Source organism: Aquarana catesbeiana, linkage group LG04 (assembly GCF_042186555.1).
Source record: "Aquarana catesbeiana isolate 2022-GZ linkage group LG04, ASM4218655v1, whole genome shotgun sequence".
Lineage (NCBI taxonomy): Eukaryota > Metazoa > Chordata > Amphibia > Anura > Ranidae > Aquarana > Aquarana catesbeiana.
The window spans coordinates 157,907,811-157,932,396 of record NC_133327.1 but is presented as its reverse complement, the minus strand read 5'-3'; the positions used below and the strand labels follow the sequence as shown (position 1 = coordinate 157,932,396).

The 24,586-nt window shown below is 43.6% G+C and overlaps 1 long non-coding RNA gene across 1 annotated transcript in view; it reads left to right on the top strand.

Moving 5' to 3' along the window:
- Positions 1-23,828, top strand: part of LOC141141433 (uncharacterized) — a 29,814-nt gene extending 5,986 nt beyond the window's left edge. Inside the window, exons 2-4 of the long non-coding RNA XR_012244075.1 lie at positions 2,906-2,934; positions 10,464-10,543; positions 21,716-23,828. This is a non-coding gene — a long non-coding RNA (uncharacterized lncRNA). The remainder of the gene's footprint in view (positions 1-2,905; positions 2,935-10,463; positions 10,544-21,715) is intronic.
- Positions 23,829-24,586: the final 758 nt, after the last annotated feature.

The window sequence follows — 24,586 nt, the reverse complement described above, 5'->3', positions numbered from 1 at the left end:
AATCTGCTGAAGGCGATTATCAATTTGGGTATATCCTTCCTGTAGCTTTTGCACTGAGTCAGCAAGAGTGGATACCTGTTGACACAGGATCTCCAAAGGAGAGCGCGCTCTGTCGGCCTTGGACATCTGGCTGGTTCGTACTGTCACGACTAGTACTCACCGAGGCCAAGATGCCGAGAGCGGCTCGCCCTTACGACCACGCGCACCCAGACCCCCGGAGTTGATACAGGGAGCTGGGGGTACGCGGAGGCACGGGCTTCCGGTATGCAGGAGATCTGTAGATGGAAACTGAGGCACTGGGAGTCTGTATAACAGACAAAAGGTCAGAACCGGGTATCAGGCAGGAGCAAGTCCGTTTAGCAGGCAAAAGGTCAGAACTGGGTATCAGGCAGGAGCAAGTCCGTTTAGCAGGCAAAAGGTCAGAACCGGGTATCAGGCAGGAGCAAGTCCGTTTAGCAGGCAAAAGGTCAGAACCGGGTATCAGGCAGGAGCAAGTCCGTTTAGCAGGCAAAAGGTCAGAACCGGGTATCGGGTAGGAGCAACTCCGTTTAGCAGGCAAAAGGTCAGAACCGGGTATCAGGCAGGAGCAAGTCCGTTTAGCAGGCAGAGGTCAGAGGGGTATCAGGCAGACAGCGGTATCAGTGTTTCACAAGCCAGGGATTCGGTACACAGAGCAGCAGACAGGTTTTACAGGATCAACTAAGACACAGGGAACAGGAGGAGCTGACGACGAACCAGCAACCCGACTGGCCGCTGGAGTCGTCAGAAATAGTCTCCCCCCTGGCGAGTGTGTCAGCGTGACGCGCTACCGGGTACCCGCATGGGCGACGGCGCGCACACGGGGACCGCCGTGCACGCGCCGCACCATCAGGCCGCGGACGGGTGTGCGGCGAAGCACCAGTCCACCACGCATGCGCCCTGGAGCCCGGCGAGCGGAGACACTCGCAGTCTCCTGACAGTTAGGTTATTAAAAAATACCAGAAGAAAAACTGCCGCTCAAAAAGCTCCAGACCTGTTGAAGACACCCGCCCTATTAGAAACTTGTGGGTGCTGGCTCTGCTCAAATTTAGAAGAAAGGAATAAATCCTGGACGGCCGCACACCGCTGGAGGCATCTTTATTGAAAGATTAAAATCCAAAACAGTCATATCTTGTGCATAGAAAACAGGGAAAAACAGCTAACGCGTTTCACATCATGTATTTATGCTTAGTCATAGCTAAATAGACAAAGTCTGATCATATTTATACATAGTGGTAATGAAAAATAAACAGCCAATCAAATGCAAAGTTGTGTTGGAAAAACCTCCCCATATGATCAGACTGATCAGACAAAAAAAGCATACTAATGTGTAGTGAATTAAATGGAATTAAACAATATAGATGGATGAAACAAAAATATGTATGGTTATAAGCTTAAAGGGGTTGTAAAGGTTCGTGTTTTTTCACCTTAATGCATCCTATGCATTAAGGTGAAAAAACACCTGTCAGTGACCGGCCCCCCCAGCCCCCCCGTTTTACTTACCTGAACCCTCAAACTTGTCCCACAGGGACGTGCTCTCTCTCTGCAGGGGGTTCTCGGCTGTTGATTGGATAGATTGATAGCAGTGCAGCCATTGGCTCCCGCTGCTGTCAATCAAATCCAATGATGCAGCCGCCGGGGGCAAGTCCTGCATTCGGCGTCTGTGGACGCCGAATGCTGGACTCAGGAGTGCGCCCACAAGGTAACCCCCAGGGAGAGCGCTTCTCCTAGGGGGTTATCTGATGCAGGGAGAAGCCAAGAGAGCCACCGAGGGACCCCAGAAGAGCAGGCTCAGGGCCACTCTGTGCAAAACGTGCTGCACAGTGGAGGTAAGTATGATATGTTTGTTAATTTTAAAAAAATGAAAATGAAACTTTAGTGCCACTTTAATGCAACTTCCCCACATGGTGCAATTGAAGGCAAAAGAATCAGAAATAATAAAGAAGAATGTATTATAGATCGTGATACAAATCTAAATACAGATATACAAAATCTCAAAAGGATTATAGACAAAGTCAAATTGATCATCATAAAAATCTGTAAAAGATTTGATATCCATCGTTATACAAAGAGTCAAAAAAGGCATATAAACTATATGCCAATTCACGAGTATAAAATATTTTTATATGAAAAGTTAAAACTAACTATTGAAATATAATTATTTTTCCAATATTACCCTCACGAGCATGAACGTAAAAAAACATACAATGCCGTGAGGGTAAAAATGAGAAGGACCCAGGCTACATTGAAAAGGAGAGACATAGCAATAAAAGTGTGAGTTTAAGTTTAAAGCAGACAAAATAACGAAATAACGAAGAACATAAAGGCATAGTATAACTCCACCTGCTGACGATGCGAGGCAATAGCCTTACTAAATTAACTGCAAGTGATGTGTGGAGTCTCACTCCACATGCTGCAATGTAAGGCACCAACTTCACTAGATACACCGCAGACAAAGTGTGGAGCGAAGCTGAAGTGTCAATCCACATGTTGCAATGCGAGGCAATAACTTTGCTAGATTGACAGCAGGCAAAGTGCGGGGTGAGACAAAAGTCTCACTCCACACGCTGCAAAGAAGATAGTAATGTGCCTAAATGGTGGCAAAGGGATGAACGAAACAAAATAATGAAATATTGTAAAACAAGTGTGAATACTGCCATATTGTCGATCTAGATAAAGAAACTATGTGTATATATAGATGTCAATAGACCAGAAATTTTATGACTTTTTATGACTTGGCAATGACATAAAGACAGAAATTAATTCAATATTATATTACAATACTGCAGTTTATTATATCTACAGTATTTATTTTACAAGAGGAAATAATTATGTTCTTTAGTGTTTTCTAAAGAGTAACTTTAACATGTCACTATTTCCTTTTCAGGCATCCTGTTAGAAGAATGCTTTCCAAAGGTAATGCATCAGTACCTACAGCACCAGTCTGGTTTCAGTTCTATTTAGTTAATACATAAAACATGACTTGCAGTTGGCTGTGATGGGTGTCTGCATTTCTTACATTGCTACTGCACTCTGGGGTGCCTTATTAATGCCCAACTAAAGTTTGTCCACAAAGCTGACTAATAGTCTAAAACCCTTTTCTTCCCTCTTGCAGTAAACAGTCCCATTTAGTATAGCAGTAATGACACAGGGTCTCAGGGTGCGGGTCCATGATAACCTTGGCTCACAAAAAATGATGAGCTAAATGATGCTGGACACTATTCACCCTGGAAGTTTTTAGGGGGACAGCCCCAGAGAGGATGTAAGTATTGCAGTAAAAGCTGATTTTTATTTCAAAACACTGCATGGCTACATTTAGAGAAAGGAGCCTGGGGTCACCTCAGAAGTGCCCCTAGCAAGGAGGAGAAAAGTTTGGACTATCTCGGTACCTCAAGGACATAAACAAGAATATGTATATATATTTTTTTTTAAATAAGATTTAATAATATATAGAAAATAAAAACATTGACAATAATTGTTAAATACAGTCAATAGTTATAGCCATGTGTACTGCTTAACTGTTCAGCCCCGGAAGATTTTACCCCCTCCCTGACCAGAGCTTTTTTTACAATTTGGCACTGCTTCATTTTAACTGACAATTGCACGGTCATGCAATAATGGTAAAAAAGTATGTGGCGCTAATCTAAGTGTACCACTCACAATGATGGAAAAAATCTCAAAGTAGCATGAATCTAATACACAATGCACGTATTGCCTATAGTTGATGTAGCAACCAATAAGTACCTCCAAAAGATAAATATGAACCAGTGTGCATGTTATGCTAACATGAACACTGAACTTCAGTAAACACTAATATCTTCTCCCGTGACTATGGGAGCATCTCCTTCTTCCTTATTATCATTCTGGGGTCTGTGTCAGCGGTGGTGACTACTTTAGAAAGCCTGACCCACGCACACCCTCTGGAGGAGGCGGACAGCTTCTGGACCTTCATCCTTTGCATAGAAGCATTAACCATCTGCTTGACTTGGCCCATTGGGGGCCGCCAATTGAGGAGAGACGCTGGGGGAAACACCTGTGTGCCGCACCAGTTTTTAAGTGAATGAATTCAGCACAAAGTCACTTTTACTGGCACGTTACTATTGACTATTTGAATGGACATTAAGAGTCACACTGCATGAAGCAACATTTATTTGGACTTGATTACATTATATGTCACTGTTTTTTATTTTTAAGGATTTTTTTCAGGTGGGAGGGGTATTGATTTTTGGAGTCATTTTCAGAGTCTCATTCATATATGCGTGTATTTGCACAATTGTCACTTTATTTTGCACTTGATCACTTATGTTTAGATGTGGGGTGCAGAGTCGCATCTTTTAATTTAGTATTGCATTGCAGTTTTTTATGCATCATTCATCCACCAGTAATATTTATTCCTTTTATTTTCTGTTTATATTTTCACATATTGTGTTGAGGAATATTATGCACATTGTATGATATATTTATTCCATAATATTTTTATTCACCATTAATACCTATTTTAATTTCTGGTCACATTTTCACATGGTGTGGTTTAGGAATAATATGCACACTGGATGATTTATTTATATATTTTTATTAGGAATGGCAACCAGCATTTAACACTTTAGTATAGTTTGGCTGCTCCTCAACGGGAGAAGATATTAGTGTTTACTGAAGTTCAGTGTTCATGTTAGCATAACATGCACACTGGTTCATATTTATCTTTTGGAGGTACTTATTGGTTACTACATCAACTATAGGCAATACGTGCATTGTGTATTAAGGAAGTATTGAGATTCATGCTACTTTGAGATTTTTTCCATCCTTGTGAGTGGTACACTTAGATTAGCGCCACATACTTTTTTACCATTATTACGTTATTCATCAGGGTGGGTGAGGACACCTCTTATGTTGGCAGCTGATCTATTTTGGTACCATTATCCATGGTCTCTGGGAGTGTGGTTTTGCGCACTAGTTCTTTGCTATTTTGCACGGTCATGCAATGCTGTACCCAAACGAAATATGCCTCCTTTTTTTCCACACAAATAGAGCTTTCTTTTGGTGGTATTTGATCACCTCTGCGGATTTTTTTTTTGAAAAAAAAAACATTATCTTTCACTTTTTGCTAAAATACATATCCCCCAATTTAAAAAAAACAAAAACAAATTTCTTCATCAGTTTAGGCCAATATGTATTCTTCTACATATTTTTGGTAAAAGAAAACACGATAAACGTATATTGATTGGTTTGCGCAAAAGTTATAGCGTCTACAAACTATGGGAAAGATTTATGGCATTTTTTGGCATTTTTATAATTTATATTTTTTTACTAGTAATGGCGGTGATCTACAATTTTTTAGCAGTATTGCGACATTGCGACGGACAGATCGGACACTTTTGACACATTTTTGGGACCATTGACATTTATACAGCGATCAGTGCTATAAATATGCAAATGTCACTGGCAGGGAAGGGGTTAACACTAGGGGGCGATCAAGGGGTTAAATGTGTGTTCCCTCAGTGTGTTCTAACTGTATGGAGATAGGACTGACTAGGGGAGAAGACATATCGTTGTTCCTACTTAGTAGGAACACACGATCTGTCTCCTCTCCCCTGACAGCACAAGGATTTGTGTGTTTACACACACAAATCCCTGTGCTGGCCCTCGTGCACGCGATCGCGCGTGGCCGGCGGTGATAGTGCCCGCCGGCCACGCGCATCAGGTCCCCAGCTGTACAGCGGGTGCCTCCAGCGGCTCGCCTGGGCAAAGCCGTACCTGTACTAGGATTTCGCCCAGGAGAGCCATTCTGCAGCAGTAAAAAGAAGTGAGCCGGTCGGGAACCGGTTAAACTTTGTAGAAGAGCTGGAGATGACCCCCAGTGTTGTAATTGGGTATCAGATATGATGCGTCTTGGCGATTGTCCTTTACTAGTTTCACAGGAATTGCTGCTTCTTCAGAAGGAGCCAGTCATAAGCATCTATTGAAATAAATCATGATCTTAATTTCATATTTAAGCCATTGTTTATAATATTGGTACATATTTCAAAACAGATTTCTTTAATATCATGCAAAATTGATATGGGTTCTGAGAAAGAAATATATGCATTGCTTACCCAAAATAGCCACGGCAGTGGGGCAGCACAGAGACACCCGAAGGCATTTACTTATTTATATGTATATTTATTGTTTCCAATTGAGTTGGTGATTAAACATTCATTAGGAATAAATATTTTAGGGCCAATTCACATTAATGTGGTGATAGGCATTTTACCACATGGTAGAACGCAGGTCACTGCTAGGGCACAAAGAAAATATTGTTTTCTAGATGTCCTTTTCACACTGCTACGCAGCCCAGAGCTGCACTGTAGTGATTTGCAATGAAATGCAGACAAGCTGCATTTTATTGCAGATCACTGTACAGCAGTGGTTCTCAACTCCTGTCCTCAGGACCCAATAACAGGCCAGGTTTGCAAGATAACTTAAATACATCACAGGTGATATCATTTGCTGCTCAGTGATTGCAGTATTCTCAATTCCCAATTCCCAATACTGGCTATGTAGCTGGACATCTCTGGTTATGTGTGTGATGTGTGTATGTATGTGCTACGTGCAATGCAGCTGCGCTACCTAAGACAATGTTGTCTTTTTTACAATGCAACTAAGGTGCAGGTGGTGGGGTAATTTTTACCTGTTTTTTTTTTACCGAAAAGTTTTGTAATAAAGATCCCGTGTTTAAGCTGCATGGTCGGCCTGTAACTTTCTTTCGGGGGTCCTTTACCCCAACCAATGCTTAAGTCTATATACTACCCTAGCCTGTCTATGTACTACCCAAGTCTGCCCCTTGGAATTGAACATAATAGTATGTCATATCATTTTGCATATAGACAAGGTGCTGTTGCATGTAAATTTGACTTCCTGATAAACCTAATTTTAGTTTTAATTATAATGGATTATAATGGATGCGGGGGCCTTTTGGTGGGCGTGATTTTTTTATTTTTTTTTGGGGGGGGCAGCAATTCATCCTTGGACCCAGGCAGCACAATGTCTTGGGCCAGCCCTGGGCAGATACCTTTCTATAGTAGTTCTAGGAACTGGGTGGTATGGACCACCCTAAACATTAGTGCACCCTGGTAAGAATGCATATGGCACTTCAAGTATGATTGATAGCATCACATACCTTAAGGACTAGAACAAAATATATAACCCAACTGCTAATGGGTGAAGCTTAGTTATAAAAATGAGTTACAAATGTGTGCAGGTCAGCACCCAAAGGGTGGAGAAAGAGCCAGGTACTAAGTAAAGGCGTTTATCAACTCTCAGACCTATTTTCATTAGAATAAGGGAAAGTTTCTGTGGGGGCCACAGTTATTCATGGTCCTAATTATGTCTGGCAGCAACTGCTATAATAAGTCACATAGTAATATTACAAGACCCAAGAATAATAGTAATAGCAATAGGCTTTGCTGAGAGTATGGCACACATTCTGGTGGTTGAGGATACACGAGTTTATCTCTACAGGGCGTCAAGCTTGCACCTAGGGTCACTTAGCCAGGGGGCCCAGTGAGTACAAAACTTTTGCATTGTAAAGTGGGCTTTAGCATACATATATTCCATGTGAATGTGCTGATTAAAATGGACTTTAATTGCTGAGAAGTGGGAGCATGGGTGTTCTTCCAATTGCAGGCAATGATAAGTTGTGCGGCTATTAGAACATGTGTAATTATGGGGTAGAAGTGAATATGCCATGCCTCTAGCCCTAATCCCAGCAAAGCAAGTTGAGGAGTGAAGAGAAAGTGTGTCTTAGTGAGTAATGATATTAAAGCATTTTTGTCCTTCCTAAATGGGGTGTGTACAGGGCAGTACCACCATACATGAGGCATTGTGCCTGGTAAGCCACAGTTCCTCCAGCACAAGTAAGAGTGCATTGGGTACAGACGGGGGAGATTCATTGTTATGTAATACCAGAGATGAAGTATTTTTAGGCCTGATTTCCAGTGTGACAGGCATTTGGAGTATTTTAGCGGCCAGTTCGACGCTTGATGCCATGCCTGAACCTCTGCTGTGAAGTGAAGGCAGTGTTCCCAGTGCTCCATGGATGGAAGCTTTTGATGCTTCACACTTGGTGCTAAGAGTTTGTAAATATTGTAAATCCCTTTGCGAAATCTAGAAGGGTGCTCATAAGCTTGGAGTAAATCCTGACGTAGGGTGGAGGTCGACCACAGAGAGGTTTGCTGGGCATGTCTGATACGCAGATATTTATAGAAGTCTCTGTGGCTGATGTTGGCTTTGACTTGTAGTGTGTGAAAGGAAGATAACTCCCCATCCTCAAATAAGTCTCCAATGGATTGAAGACCAGCAGCGATCCATGAGTCGATCCCAAGGTAGCGATGTAAGGTGCGCTTTGGGTATCCCTAGGGACGTTTGCAGCACTTACTTCCATACTTTGATAGCTGCGGAAACTGTATCGAGATAGGAGTGTGGCGGGGTTAACTGTAGCCACAGAGGTGCTAGTAGATGCTTAGGGGAGTAGCCGATTGCGGTTTCCTTAATGTGTACAGTTCAAAGAAGGAAAATCCACTCCAGGTGAGCAATCACGCACCTGCTAGTTTTTTCTTTCGTGTAGGTTTAAAGAAGAAACAGGGGCGCAAGAGAAGGGTGACAAGTCAGATAGTCGCTGTTTCAAATGGGGATCCAAGCAAACACCTAACATGCAGGATTTGAGGAAGTTGACTTTATAAAGAGATATTTGCCCTATATTGGCTGGTAGGGATTGGGTTGGATTGGTGATGGCAACTATCACGTCCTCAGCCTAAAGTCCTATTTTGTGGGCAGTATTACCAATTTGGATGCAAGCTATAGGGGGATGAGACCTAATTGCCTCGCCAAAGGTTTCATTACTAAAACAAAAATTAGCATTAAGAGTGGGCACCCTTGTCTGCTTTCGTTGGCGATATCGAAAGGCACGGAGGCGATGCTGACGGTTTGTACCCTAGCTGAGGAAGAGGAATATAAGCTCAGGATAGCCGTGGCAAAGGTTCCTTGCAGGCCGAACTTCTGCAAAACTGTTGTTAGGTAGAGCCAATGCACTAGATCGAATGTCTTCTCTGCGTCCAAAGAAGAGAGAGAGAAGGCATTCGGTGGTGTTCCTCCCACTGGATGAGATTGATGAATCTCCTAGTGCCGTCCGGGGCCTGCCTGTGTGGAACGAATCCGACTTGGTCTGGGTGTACCAGGTGAGGAATGTGGCAGGATAGGTGGGTAGCGAGAATGTTTGCATACATTTTTATATCCATTTTGAGTAGTGAGATGGGTCTGTAGTTGGCTGGGTCTGTGTGCGATTTGCCTGGTTTGGGTATAGTGATAATTAACGGTTCTAGGGATTCCTTTGGAATGTGACCTAGGTCTGCAAAGTGAGAGTATGTTCTACAGAGGTTTGGACTTAGGAGTGCAGGGAATGTTTTAAAGTATTCATTACAGAAACCATCTGGCCTTGGGGCTTTATGGAATGGGAGATCACAGATCGCATCTACAATTTTATTTTTCTGAGAACGGTTTGTTAAGTTCAAGGAGTTGGGCAGACATGAGCGTGGAAAGGCGTATTGGGTCTAAAAGTTGATTGATCTGAGCCAGATTAGGTGAGGGTTCAGTATCTGAGGCATTAGGGTTGGTGAGCTCATTCACCCTAAGGTGAAGGCTCAGGCATCAGCACCTTTCATCCATGAAGTATCTGGCAGTTTCTGGGCTTCAAATTTCCCACCCACACATCCCTTTTCTGAGGCACAGCATGCCGGGCATTGGAGTGTGGATGGGCAGACACAGAGGGTTAGGGGCAGGAGGAGGAGCAGATTGAGCCCTCTCTCCTATCCTGTCCATGTGGGGAGGGGGATTTGTGCTGGCTCCAGGCAGTGTGAGAGAGTGTCAAAGACACTTGGCTTAGACAACTGCTGCCAGCCCTCCGGACAGTTGGCAACTCTAATGATTAGGGTGGGCCCAGGCACCCAGCCTGTGTGCATGGCTATCCACTCGGTGGTTTTGGTTCTCGGTTACTTGGGGAGCCACAGATTAGTCTGAATAATTTGTCTGGCAAAGCTGTGAACAGCCTGTTGCATTAGGGTGTGCACCGCAAACCTCAAAGACGCATGCGTGTGTATATTGTGGAGAGTCAGCCTGGAGAGGTTTAATAAAACAGGTCAAGTACTTCCCTTTCAGGCCTGCCTATTAGGCACCTGGTCAGAGAGGGATTGGTATATTTCTATCAGAGCTGAAAAGAGCTTGATGCTGGAAGGACACCTGTTGCCTCTGAGTTGATCCTGCTGGGTGAGCTTGTCTGAACTGGGACTTTACTATGTTATATGCTGTGGCTGGGGACATTGAGCATATTTTAAAAAGACTGTCTTATACTGCTAGGAAGAGTTTTTGTGTTTGAAATTCCTATGAAGACAAAGCCTGTCAATTTTCTTTTGCAGAGCATTTTAAGCCAAAACGTGTCGGAACGCTCTGCTGAAGTCACTGTTTTATTCCAAAGAGCTTTTTTATCGACTAAAATGTGAGTGTATTTCCTCCTTTTTTTATTGAATAAATTACTTCTGATTTAAATGGGATTTAAATTACTTCAGATTTAAATGGGATTACACTATGTGCCTACTTCTTCTTCCTTTTCATAAACTTGTCCTATTGGAGCAACTATCTATGTGGGTCTCTGTCTATTACCTATCCCATTGAGGTCCATTGTCGGAGTTGGTCTTCTGGTTGGAAGTCGTGTCCTCTGTGACAGTTTATTGGACATCATTCACTCATATTTTGATTGTCACATAGCACATCAATTTTTTTGATCTAACATACACGTATATTTAGTGTCTATACACATTGTCTGCATATATATGTTGTTTGAGTTTCTTCCTGGATCATTTATGTGCACTTTATGTATATATATATTTTTCAGTTCATTCTGAGATTTATTCTGAGCGCTGCACTTATTGTTCACATGTTTTCATTTTTTTGCAATTGATATATTGCTGTGCTAGCTGCTTTTCTACATTGATTACAGACAACGTGGTATATTTGCTTTATATTTCATGCAGAAAAGGAAGAACATATTTGCCAGCACCTTACCCCCCTCTCCATTCTGAATATTATCCTATGTGTCTGCAGCAGCAGCCAGTGGGAGAGGAGAGGATGAAATCCAGCAGTGCTTTTGGGGGGTGGGGGGGCAGGTGGAATCTGCACAGCACAGGGTGATTAGGGTGTACACAACCCATGTGCACGCCTATGGTGTCCGGGTTTATGATAATCTGAAACCCGGATACATGATTCAAAATCCAGTCTGTCCAGGTAAACCTGGATGGGTGGCAGCCCTATTTTTCATGCAGATAATGTTTTGCCTATATAACAAGATCTCAGCTTAACACTGCAGAACCTCATAACTGATGAAGTATATAGTACAACTTCTATGAAGTATAACTTTTCAGATGAGATCAATGCAGAAATACAGAAATATATTTGGTTCATTAGAAGATTGTGAGACCTTTACAAAGCTGTCAAAGACAGCAGTGAGCTGTCAAAGGGCAGTGACTTATTCACTAGGACACTCACCCCTCTCGCAAAGGTGGAGTAGGTGGAATGGTAATGGCTACCCACCCATGGTTTCTTAAGGGCCAGAGTTTTGCTGCCTACCAGGTGGGTTTCCTGGAGTATGATTATATGGGGGTTGTATGTCTTAATAAACTGGAACACAAGTGACCTTTTGATCGCTGAGTTCAGTCCCCTCGTGTTCCAGGACATAATGTTAAGATTAGACATGGGGGGGAGCAAATGTGAGGTTACAGGATTATGCTGTGGGCTACTCTGTGGATGTGACATCAGGACCCAGAACAGACAGGAGCAATATATGTGCAATGCTGACAGGAAAATCAAGACCAGCGGTATTAGTACATTAATACATCTCAAAAAGGAACTAAAACTTAAAAACAACAGAAAAAACAAAACGACCCAAAAGGGGCAACCATCCCCACCCCCCCCTCCCCGCTCGTCCCCCTAAAACTGAGGAGAGCTTCCATCCCCAAATCCCAACTCAGCTCGCAGGCTGTGAATTGGGGGCCCGTGCAAGAGGCGAGCTGGACCCCTCCGGATCTCATGCAGGGGGGCCTCTTGTGCGTGGCAATGCTCCACGAGGTGCTTCTCCACCAGTGACTGAAGCACTGCTTGGGGCTCATAGAGGTCTCCTTGCCGAGGCCAGGGGAATAAACAGGTAGTTCATCCCATAGCAACGGTATAGACATCCACCCCGTAAACTTAAGTGGTACAGTGTAATCCTCCAGGGGACAGGTATGTAGAATGCTGGCACATGAGTAAGTCTCCTGATCTATGCAGGGGCACACATCTTAGGTTACTGTGAACAACATAAAACTGGAAACCGTGTTATAGAAACAACTGAAGGGGGGAAGGGGACCAGGCATGAATAAGTCAAGGACCAGGGCGCCCGAGCTCACCCCCATAAACTGCACCCTGGGTCTGCCTAACATAACACAGGAGGAGGGTAGCTGGGGTGCACTAAGGCAGTCATCAGGGGAGAGAGCAAAGGAGGATCAGGGAGGGGGACGAGCGTCCAGCCAGGGAGGCCTCCCTCAATCAAGGAGAAAGTGTAAGTAAGGGGGGGAGCATCAAGATCCGGGGCCTCTGGCAGGATTGACAGAGTTCGGGGAGCCCCCATCCCGGTGCAAATGAAGGGGGAAACTGGTTTGCTCACGTAGTGCCATGTCAGCGATGTGGTGGTAAGGAATCCAGCCAAGCGGAGGCCTCGCTCGGTGTTTGGAAGAAGCGGAACGATTCCCCGTCCTGGACTCAGAGGCGTGCTGGAAAGAGGACGCTATAGCGAATGTTCCGGGCTCTCATGGCTGCTTTCACTGCATCAAATGATTTTCGTTGCTTCTGGGTTTCGACAGAATAGTCGGGAAAAATCACTAGTTTAGCATTGTGGAGCTGCAATTCTCCCTGTACTCTGGAAGCACGGAGGACTTCATCTCAATCGCGTAAATTCAGCATACGGAGCATAAATGTTCTGGGGGGGCCCCAGGAGGGCTCGGCTTAGGCGGGACGTGGTTAGCCCTCTCCACAGTGTATTGAGGGGAGAAGTGGGCGCCAGGGAGTAGGCCGCGAAGCATGTCCTCCACAAATCCGGTCAGGCTCCCCCCCTCAGTACCTTCAAGCAGACCGATGATATGGAGGTTGTTCCTCCTGTTCCGATTTTCGGCATCCTCCGCGTGGTATTCAAGAGCTTTAACTCTGGTCTGAAGGGTGCGGAGGGCCACCGAATGCTCCACGACCTCGTCGTCTGTAAGGCCAATCCTCTGCTCCATCTTAGTAACCCTGGAGCAGAGCTTGTCCAGGTCCTGACGAATTAAGCCTACGTCCATCTGCACCGCCTCAATCTCGGCGGTGAGGGTCGACTGGCAGGTAGCTATGGCTGCCATCACCTCCGCCAGCCAGGGAGGCCTGGGCACCATCTCCTCCATGTTCGAGGGGTCTGTGAGGCCATGTGCGAGCAGCTTCTGGCGCGTGGCTGCGCTCGGATGGCGGGATTCGTCAGCAGGGGCTCCTCTTGTAGGGGGAATTTAATCAGTTTTCCTCTGCCGGGCTGGGTTCGGGACGATCTGCGCCTCATCCGGGTGTCAGCAGGAGGTGAATCGAGGGGTTAGCCTGGTGAAATCGGATGACAAGGAGAAAGCTGGTGGAGCTCATGGAGAGTGCGACCGCTCACGTCGCCATCTTGGACACGCCCCCCCCTACAAGGCTTATTTACTTTAAAGTTCTGCTGAGTTTGCATTTCTTTTGCACCATTCGTGGTGAAGCACTATTTGAAGAATACAATTTGTTCCTGTATTTTCCTTTGAATCACGGTGATTGTTTTTTCTTTATGAAGATATATTGAGGAATTCTGTTTGGACTATTTTCATACACATATTATATGGATTGATAATGAATTTTGTTTTTTTTATGAATTTGTCACCTATGTTAAATGATTAAGGTTTAATTAATACATGAGTTAGCACCACACCTTTCACTTAAATTTCTTCACCTACCCAGAGTGGTGTATTCACTTTTAAAGGGGCAGCTTCACTCTCTACTATTCACAATTTTTGGCGCATTACTTGTCACTTTATTTATTTATTCACATAGGGTACATAGTACCCCTACTCATTCACAAATAAATGTTATAGCCAAACATTTGAAAAGTACTTTAGTAAAAAAATACAAATTACGCAAAAATATCCCTCATTGTAAATCCATTAACAATCACAATGCCTGCCACCCTCTGATTTGCAAAAAAAAGCCTGGCATGTTCCACCGATACAGACAGTAACAATAGCCCAATGATATTTTCTGAGAGGGGTAGAGAAGGAAGCGCCACCTGAGTGTAGTATTAACAAATGATGTTTAATGACACCAGGTAAAACCTGGTGTTTTTACCTGGTGTCATTAAACATCATTTGTTAATACTACACTCAGGTGGTGCTTCCTTCTCTACCCCTCTCTCATCCCTCACAGAGCCAGCTCTCTGAGGACAGCAGCCGCCTAGCCTACCATTACATTACCGCTTACCACTTAACCCTTGAACTTCCAGCCTGTCCCCTATGGACTAAGTTGCTCAGCCCTTTATATCTCCTGTTATATATGGACTTGTGTGTTTGCGCTTACAGTTACCAATACTCTGTTTCAATGATATTTTCTGCTTGTAGTCATTTGGGGAAGGGCAGTTTTGGTGGATGGGACAGTATACCCGCAATGAGCAGTCACGATTACCCAAGTATTTCCAACGAAATATGGACATGATATTGTCACAAAATCTATTCCATTAGGGTGTGGACTTCGGGTCTGAAAGATCATACCAAAAAGGGCCGTCATATTTGCACATAGGTTTCAACATAGCGGGCTTCGGTCTGCATTATCATACCCAAAATGGCCAGCGGAACTTCTGTCTGCAATATCACTTGCAAAATGGCAACCGCAATTACTAATGAGGGCTCGGCTTAGGCGGGACGTGGTTAGCCCTCTCCACAGTGTATTGAGGGGAGAAGTGGGCGCCAGGGAGTAGGCCGCGAAGCATGTCCTCCACAAATCCGGTCAGGCTCCCCCCCTCAGTACCTTCAAGCAGACCGATGATATGGAGGTTGTTCCTCCTGTTCCGATTTTCGGCATCCTCCGCGTGGTATTCAAGAGCTTTAACTCTGGTCTGAAGGGTGCGGAGGGCCACCGAATGCTCCACGACCTCGTCGTCTGTAAGGCCAATCCTCTGCTCCATCTTAGTAACCCTGGAGCAGAGCTTGTCCAGGTCCTGACGAATTAAGCCTACGTCCATCTGCACCGCCTCAATCTCGGCGGTGAGGGTCGACTGGCAGGTAGCTATGGCTGCCATCACCTCCGCCAGCCAGGAAGGCCTGGGCACCATCTCCTCCATGTTCGAGGGGTCTGTGAGGCCATGTGCGAGCAGCTTCTGGCGCGTGGCTGCGCTCGGATGGCGGGATTCGTCAGCAGGGGCTCCTCTTGTAGGGGGAATTTAATCAGTTTTCCTCTGCCGGGCTGGGTTCGGGACGATCTGCGCCTCATCCGGGTGTCAGCAGGAGGTGAATCGAGGGGTTAGCCTGGTGAAATCGGATGACAAGGAGAAAGCTGGTGGAGCTCATGGAGAGTGCGACCGCTCACGTCGCCATCTTGGACACGCCCCCCCCTACAAGGCTTATTTACTTTAAAGTTCTGCTGAGTTTGCATTTCTTTTGCACCATTCGTGGTGAAGCACTATTTGAAGAATACAATTTGTTCCTGTATTTTCCTTTGAATCACGGTGATTGTTTTTTCTTTATGAAGATATATTGAGGAATTCTGTTTGGACTATTTTCATACACATATTATATGGATTGATAATGAATTTTACTACTATATGTTTTTTTTATGAATTTGTCACCTATGTTAAATGATTAAGGTTTAATTAATACATGAGTTAGCACCACACCTTTCACTTAAATTTCTTCACCTACCCAGAGTGGTGTATTCACTTTTAAAGGGGCAGCTTCACTCTCTACTATTCACAATTTTTGGCGCATTACTTGTCACTTTATTTATTTATTCACATAGGGTACATAGTACCCCTACTCATTCACAAATAAATGTTATAGCCAAACATTTGAAAAGTACTTTAGTAAAAAAATACAAATTACGCAAAAATATCCCTCATTGTAAATCCATTAACAATCACAATGCCTGCCACCCTCTGATTTGCAAAAAAAAGCCTGGCACGTTCCACCGATACGGACAGTAACAATAGCCCAATGATATTTTCTGAGAGGGGTAGAGAAGGAAGCGCCACCTGAGTGTAGTATTAACAAATGATGTTTAATGACACCAGGTAAAACCTGGTGTTTTTACCTGGTGTCATTAAACATCATTTGTTAATACTACACTCAGGTGGTGCTTCCTTCTCTACCCCTCTCTCATCCCTCACAGAGCCAGCTCTCTGAGGACAGCAGCCGCCTAGCCTACCATTACATTACCGCTTACCACTTAACCCTTGAACTTCCAGCCTGTCCCCTATGGACTAAGTTGCTCAGCCCTTTATATCTCCTGTTATATATGGACTTGTGTGTTTGCGCTTACAGTTACCAATACTCTGTTTCAATGATATTTTCTGCTTGTAGTCATTTGGGGAAGGGCAGTTTTGGTGGATGGGACAGTATACCCGCAATGAGCAGTCACGATTACCCAAGTATTTCCAACGAAATATGGACATGATATTGTCACAAAATCTATTCCATTAGGGTGTGGACTTCGGGTCTGAAAGATCATACCAAAAAGGGCCGTCATATTTGCACATAGGTTTCAACATAGCGGGCTTCGGTCTGCATTATCATACCCAAAATGGCCAGCGGAACTTCTGTCTGCAATATCACTTGCAAAATGGCAACCGCAATTACTAATGAGGTATGCAAATCACTAAATACTATAAATAGGAACTGTAGCAAGCACTATGCACGCTCCAGATTACGTCAGAGTGACGAAACGCATATGGCAGAGTCAGCATACGTCCTTGCATCATTTCCTGTCACGGGCGCTGGTGTCAGCAACATATGCTTTTGTTAATCCTACCATATATGAGTACCTTTCTATGCGTTTGTATAGTAAACAGTTTGATACAGTATTACGCTATTTGGGCTCCCTCTCTCTCTTTCAAGACGCTCAATACATAATGGAATCTCCTCATAACCAGTACTAAGGACGGTTTTTATCCTACATTGCTACACAGTGGCACATACTGTGGATGTCTTTGACCCCAGGAGGGGGAGAAGGATCTGGTGAGTGCAGCCGTAATAGGAGCACGAATTAAGGCATGCACGGTGTGTTTACTCACTGTCCACCAGATTAGAAAACAGATTTCTTCACTGGCACAAGAGCACTTTATAATTTATAATTTTTTCAGTTATCTGATGTTTTTTCTATTAGTTTTTATTTGAAATGGACATTGTAGAATTGTACACACAGGGGATCTGCCTGTTGTTTTTCTAAATAGTAATTGCCCTTCAGATCATTTCGGCATGCATAGTAATTGTAATTGCACCTTAGATTGTTCCAGTATGCACAGTAATTGTATTTAGTGTTTTAAATTTTTCAGTTTAATTTTTTCAGTTCACTTTTACCCTACGAATATTAAATACATTGATTTTTCACACCAAGGATCACACACTTTGGTTTGTTTTTAATGTAAAGACCACACAGTATATGCATTGTTTGTTTTCATTTGGTTTCACGCAATTGATACACATTGGCAACACTTACTAACAGGAATGCTGTAAATTATCCCCTTATTTTCTAGGATTTTTCCAAAGGGAGTAGTATATATATGTAATATATTTTACATACATTTCTATTATTTCATTTATTTATCATACCTCCAACCACTATTTGCTAGCAGTAGAACAGCGCCATATCTACTTTGTTTTCCCTTCAACAATAGCCCAATGACAGCTCCCCAAGTTGTCATCCCCTATATAAGGGAAGGGGCGGGAAAAATGGTGATGTCTTTGACCAAACAGGGTCATGGTCATATTTGGCCAATATCATTGTCCAAATATGGCCACTGCTATCCTCTCCCCTTTGCTTAAAAGGAGCAAGGGTTCCTTGTGACATCCATGGTTTCAAGTATAACAGAAGGTAATTTTACTGGCTGCAAAACTCTTTTTCTTTTTTTTTCCCCACAAGATAGCAGTAGCAAGTCGCTTTATTTAGCTTGTCACAGACTTTAGGCTGTGCCATTCTGAGAGGTATAGGAGGGGAACAGGAGGGGTCTGATAAAAGGAAAAGCCTGGAGGGAGTGCGCCAACCAGAGAGAAGAAGTAAAAAGAAGTGCTGTGCTGTTCTATGCTGGATTTCACTGGACACTGTTGCATCCTGGCTGGACTGAGCTGAGTCCACTGGGCAATTGGCTGCTCTGGTGCCTGCCCTGAGACACCCATCTGTGACCTAGTCCGCCACCACCCAGGCCCACTGGGGAACTGCAGGAATGAACTGTCAAGGTACTTGCCATCTTGCATACCATCAGTGATGGTCAACGACAAGAAAGAGGACCCCCTCCACCCATCAAATCAACTGCTACGGGAGAATTACACACAGAGAGAGTAGCAAGCAGCTCGCAGACCCACAGTTAAGCGGAGCCCTTGTTAATGTTATCAGTCCTCACTTGCAAGAAGGTGTAGATATAAACTCTGCACCCATCATTGTGCTAACTGTTTATATTGGTGTTAGGCTAAGCCCAATGCAGGCAGGTTACTTGTTCTGCTCTTCAGAGTGTTGCAACCATGCACACCCTAACATGCAACTGCTGCAACTGTGCACATGCTAATCTCTAAGTGTTGCAACTGTGCCTCTTCTGTTTAGAGTACTCATCTGCATCTAACGATCCCCCTCTATTAACCACTTCAATACTGGGCACTTATACACCTTCCTGCCCAGACCAATTTTCAGCCTCTAGCGCTGTCACGCTTTCAATGACAATTGCGCGGTCATGCTACACTGTATCCAAACTAAATTTTTATCATTTTGTTCCCACAAATAGAGCTTTCTTTTGGTGGTGTTTGATCACCTCTGGTATTTTTATTTTCTGCTAAACAAATAAAAAAAAGACCGAAAATTTAAAAAAAAAAAAGTTTTTTTTGTTTTGTAAATAAGTAAGTTTTCTCCTTCGCTGATGGGCACTGATGGGGCTGCACTGACAGGCACTGATAAGGTGGCACTGATGGGCACTGATGAGGTGACATTGATGGGCACTGATGATGGGCACTAATATGTGGCACTGATGGGGCACTGATAGGCGGCACTGATGGGCACTGATAGCTGGCACTGATATGCAGCATTGGTGGGTACACATAGGTGGCACTGATGGGCACTTATAGGCGGCACGGATGGACACTGATAGGCGGCATGGATGGGCACTGATAGGTGGCACAGATGGGCACTGATAGATGGCATGGATGGGCATGGATGGGCACTGATAGGTAGCACTGATGTACTGTAATGTATGGTATTGATGGATGCCAATCAATGCCAAACAATAATGCCTGCCAATCAGTGATGCCCATTGTGGGCACTGATTGGCATCCATTGTGGGCACTGGCATCCATTGTGGGCACTGATTGGCATCCCTGGTGGTCCAGGGTGGCATACCTGGTGGTGACATCCCTTGTGGTCCTGGTGGCATCCCTGGTGGTCCAGTGTGGGCATCCTCGGGGGGACTGCACTGATAATCGATCAGCATAGACCCCCCTGTCAGAGGAGCAGCCGAACAGCTCTCTACTCTCGTCTGACAGACGCGAGTGAGGAAAAGCCGATCAACGGCTCTTCCTGTTTACACCGTGATCAGCCATGATTGGACATGGCTGATCACGTGGTAAAGAGTCTCCGTCAGAGACTCTTTACCTAGATTGGAGTTGCGGTGTGTCAGACTGACACATAACTGACTAATAACGATTGCTGCGATGCACGCACCCGGGGGCGCGCAGCGGCTTAATATCCTGGCGACGTCATATGACGTCCGGTCAGGTTATTGAAACCACTTTGCTGCCATCATATTTTGCTATATGGCGTGTGGCAAGTGGTTAAATAAATCAACTTCCCAGGTACATATATGATGCATGGCTCCCACCGAACAGGGGGACAAATGGGTTAAAGTTTGGGCATTTGTCCAAATGCCTAAACCCAGCGCCCATCGGCTGCACTCTGTGACCCCCGTGTCCTGTGGATATTGGTCATTTTGAGATCCTTACAGATTTCAGTAAAGGGCCAATAACAACAGCCCTTTATCATGTGATCAGCTGTGTCCAATCACAGCTGGTCACATATAAACAGACTTGCTGGTTATCGGCATTCCTTTCCTCACACTCTGTCTCTGTGTAAGGAAAGGAGAGTCGATAACCGGAAAGTCTGAAAGGGCACCGTGAGTACATTGTTTACACTGATAATCAGTGCAGCTTATCAGTGCCCATCAGTGCCGCCTCATCAGTCCCTCCTCATCAGTGCCCATCAGTGAAGCTTAACAGTGCCCATCAGTGCCGCCTCATCAGTGCACATCAGTGCAGCCTCATTAGTTCCCATCACTGCAGTCTCATCAGTGCCCATCAGTGCCGCCTCCTCAGCGCACATCACTGAAGAAAAAAAATTACTTGTTTGCAAATTTTTATAAGACAAACTAAGAAAAACTGTTTCTTTTTCAAAATGTTTGGTCTTTTTTCGTTTGTTTAGCAAAAAAAAAAAAAAAAAAACCAGAGCTGGCAAAATACCACCAAAAGAAAACCCTATCTGTCTCAAAAAATTATAAACATTTAATTTGGGTACAGTGTTGCATGACCATGCAATTGTCATTCAAAGTGCGACAGCACTGAAATCTGAAAATTGCCCTGGGTAGGAAGAGGGTGAAAGTGGTATTAAAGTGTTTAATCTATACCATGATCAGCAGAGAAAAATCATACAAAAGAATCAGCTGTAACAGTAGATTTTGTATAAAACTGTAATAAAGGAAAGTTAAGGGGAGCCTCACAGTAAACAAGACAAATCAGGCAATTTATATTTAGTATTTCCATTTTCGTTCATGTGGTTCATTTAGAGCAATTGTAAACATAAAAAGGGGGGGGGGAACTGCACTTAGGTGAAGTATACAAAAAATTGTAAGTAAATGAGCTGCAATTCCTCTATGCAACATGAACACAGTGAAAAATAGAATTGGAAAAGTCGGAATCGTGCTAAAAAGGACTCGTAAACATGCATATGATCACCAATCCACAATATTCCTAAAATATGTGAATTAAGCAAAATAAGCAAAATTATAAAAATAATGGCAAAGTGACAGTCCATCAAATGTACATCGCTTAATGTGAAATAATAATAATGAACAAAAGTCCATGTGCATGAAGTGGCTATAAATCACCCATGTGATAGATGAAAGTCCATGTGAACTATAATTCATGCTGTATATAGACAAGAGTGCTTGATCCACCACGGTAGGTTTTCTTTTCTTTTTTTTTTCTTTTCTTTCTTTTCTTTCTTCCCCGTGTGATGCCTGCAAATTTCTACATTATGCTACAGTATATGTGAGTTTAAATTGATTTCAAATGAAAATTATATTAGCTAAATATGTTTGGGAACAAATTCTGATTTAAAAAACATGTTTTCTTTTCTACAGATGAGAATGCAGCTTGGCTACTCTGGTCAAATCAACCATGCATGTACTGATACATGCATGCTGGGAATTCTGTACATTTATAATATCTCATTGGGGAAGATTTACTAAAACTGGAGCGTACAAACTCTGGTGCATCTCTGCATAGAAACCAATCAGCTTCTAGATTTACTGGAACAAAATGTTACCTTTGAAAATAATATTTTATATATTATTCAACATAATGAAAACATCCATATGTACAGTATATATTGTATAAATTATTTTAAAGTAGAACTTCATATAAAAGAAAAGACCCGCCCCAGCCTGCGACTCGATAAACAAGTAGAGGCAGCAAAGCAATGAGCTTATCTCTGTCACATTTTCTTATCCTATCAACACATAAATAAGCACATTCATTTTTTGGCTCCTTGTGCTGCTACTTCTCACACTCCAAGCTTTGCTGTACAGGGACTGCGAGAGACTTCTACGATGTCACAATCCAGTACACAGCTTTTAAAAATATATGTATAATATATATTAAATTATGTTGTAAAGACTACAGAGCTGCATTAATTTGCAAATTGTATATTTGCCTATAGTTTATCTGTAATCAACATTTGTATAACATGTACTTTTCTGGTGCTTTGATACTGTAATAAAATAATATGGACAATGTGTGTTGGTATATTTTATGAGCTTTGCTTATAGTAAGTTATGAATCTACAGTTTGGTGAAACCTAGAGTAGTTTTCAGAGCACACAGGACATTTTCTATTTCTTGTTTCCAACTTCTAATACATGTTCTAAATCCGGCTGCCCTGCGGGGGGGACACAACTGATTGCATTGGGATTTGAATACAGGAGCTTGATTACATAATTGAAACGTTATTACCGAACAGAATGATTATATGATCTGCCTGTAATACCCCCTATACGTACCTCTGTCCCACAAAATCAACACTTCCATTCACTGTCCAAATCTTGCCGCCTCAACCTTCGGAAAATTTCCAAATCACATTCCTTCCTTACCAATGTCACCACAAAACTTTTAATTTATTCCCTGGTTATCTCTTGCCTTGACTCTTGCAAATCTCTCCTCATTGGTGTACATAGGCTATCCTTCCTTCGGTCCATCGTGAATGCTGATGCCACCAGACTCATCCACCTTACAAATTGTTTAGTGTCTGATACCCTCCTTTGCCAATCCATTCCATTGACTTCTGCTCACAAAAGAATACAATTTAGAAAACTAACAACAAATTGCAAAGCCATCCACAACTCTGTCCCCACCACATCAATAAAACTGTCTCAAAATACCAATCTAACCATTCTCATTGCTCCTCTTAAGACCTCTTGCTCTCTAGCTCCCCTGTCACTTCCTCCCATGCTCTCCTCCAAGACTTCTCCAGAGCTTCTTGCATTTTCTGGAACTCCTAACCCCAATATGTCTGACTATCTTGTACTTTATCCACCTTTGGGTGATCCCTGAAAAACCTTCTCTTCTAGGGTTGTCCCGATACCACTTTTTAAGACTGAGTACAAGTACCGATACTTTTTTCCAAGTACTCGCTGATACCGATTACTGATACTTTTTTTTAATGTCATGTGACAGTGGCACGTGTGTCTGTAGTTTTTTGTTTTTGTTTTTACAGTTTTATTTTTTACAATTATTTTTTTTATTATTGGGAGTGGACAGTGTCAGTGTGTTTTTTATTTTATTTTTTATTATTTTTTACAATTAATTTCTTTTTATTATTTATTGCAAGTCTTTTTTTTTTATTATTATTAGCCCTGTTGGGGGGCTTTAGTAAGATATCAGGGGTCTTAACAGACCCCAGACATCTCCCCTTTGAGACAGGGAAAGGGACTTAGGACACATGTTTCCCAGTCCTCTTCTCAGCAGCCTCAGCTGCACTGAAAATGAATGGAGAGGAGACAGAGGCTCCCATCCATTCATAAACTGAGACATCGTAATCACAGGTTACGATGATTCAGTTATGTGAATGGACAGAGTCAGGTAGCACTGACTGTTCATTCGCAAAAGGAAGAAGCTGGATTTACTGGCTCCTATCTCCGCTCTCCATCCTGAAAGATTGAGGGGGACACAGAGGAGAATGGAGGGGGACAAAAAGGAGGGGGACACGGAGGAGAACGGAGGGAGACCAAAAGGAGGGGGACACGGAGGAGAACGGAGGGGGACAGAAAGGAGGGGAACACGGAGGAGAACAGAGGGGGAAAGAAAGGAGGGGGACACGGAGGAGAACGGAGGGGGACAGAAAGGAGGAGAACGGAGGGGGACACGGAGGAGAATGAAGGGGGACAGAACGGAGGAGAACGGAGGGGGACAGAACGGAGGGGGACATGGAGGAGAAGGGAGGGGGACAGCAGCATGGAGGGGGACATTGAGGGGGACAGCAGCAGAACAGAGGGGGACTGAAGGAGGATACAGGGACAGTCACTGGTGATCGGTGCAGCTTTGGGGGCAGTTACAAGCACTGATCACTGCTGTGTAGATTTCACTATAACAGCTGAAAGCGACGGGGAGGGAGAAGCGGAGAAACAGCTGTCAGGCTTTATTGAAATCTATACAGGGTGATCGGTGCTTGTAACTCCCCCTCCGCACCGATCACCCTGACTGTCCAGGTATCGGGTGAAGCATCGGAGCATTTGCCCGAGTACAAGTACTCGGGCAAATGCTCGGCATTGGTATTGATACTAGTATCGGTATCGGGACAACCCTAAGAGAAACAGTTATTACCTTTTGTATCACTTGACCTTCCCTTTTAGATTGTAGGCTCTATTGAGCAGGGCCTTCTGATTCCTCTTGTTTTGAATTGTATTGTAACTGTACTGTCTGCTTCAATTTGTTTAAGACACTGCACAAACTGTTGCC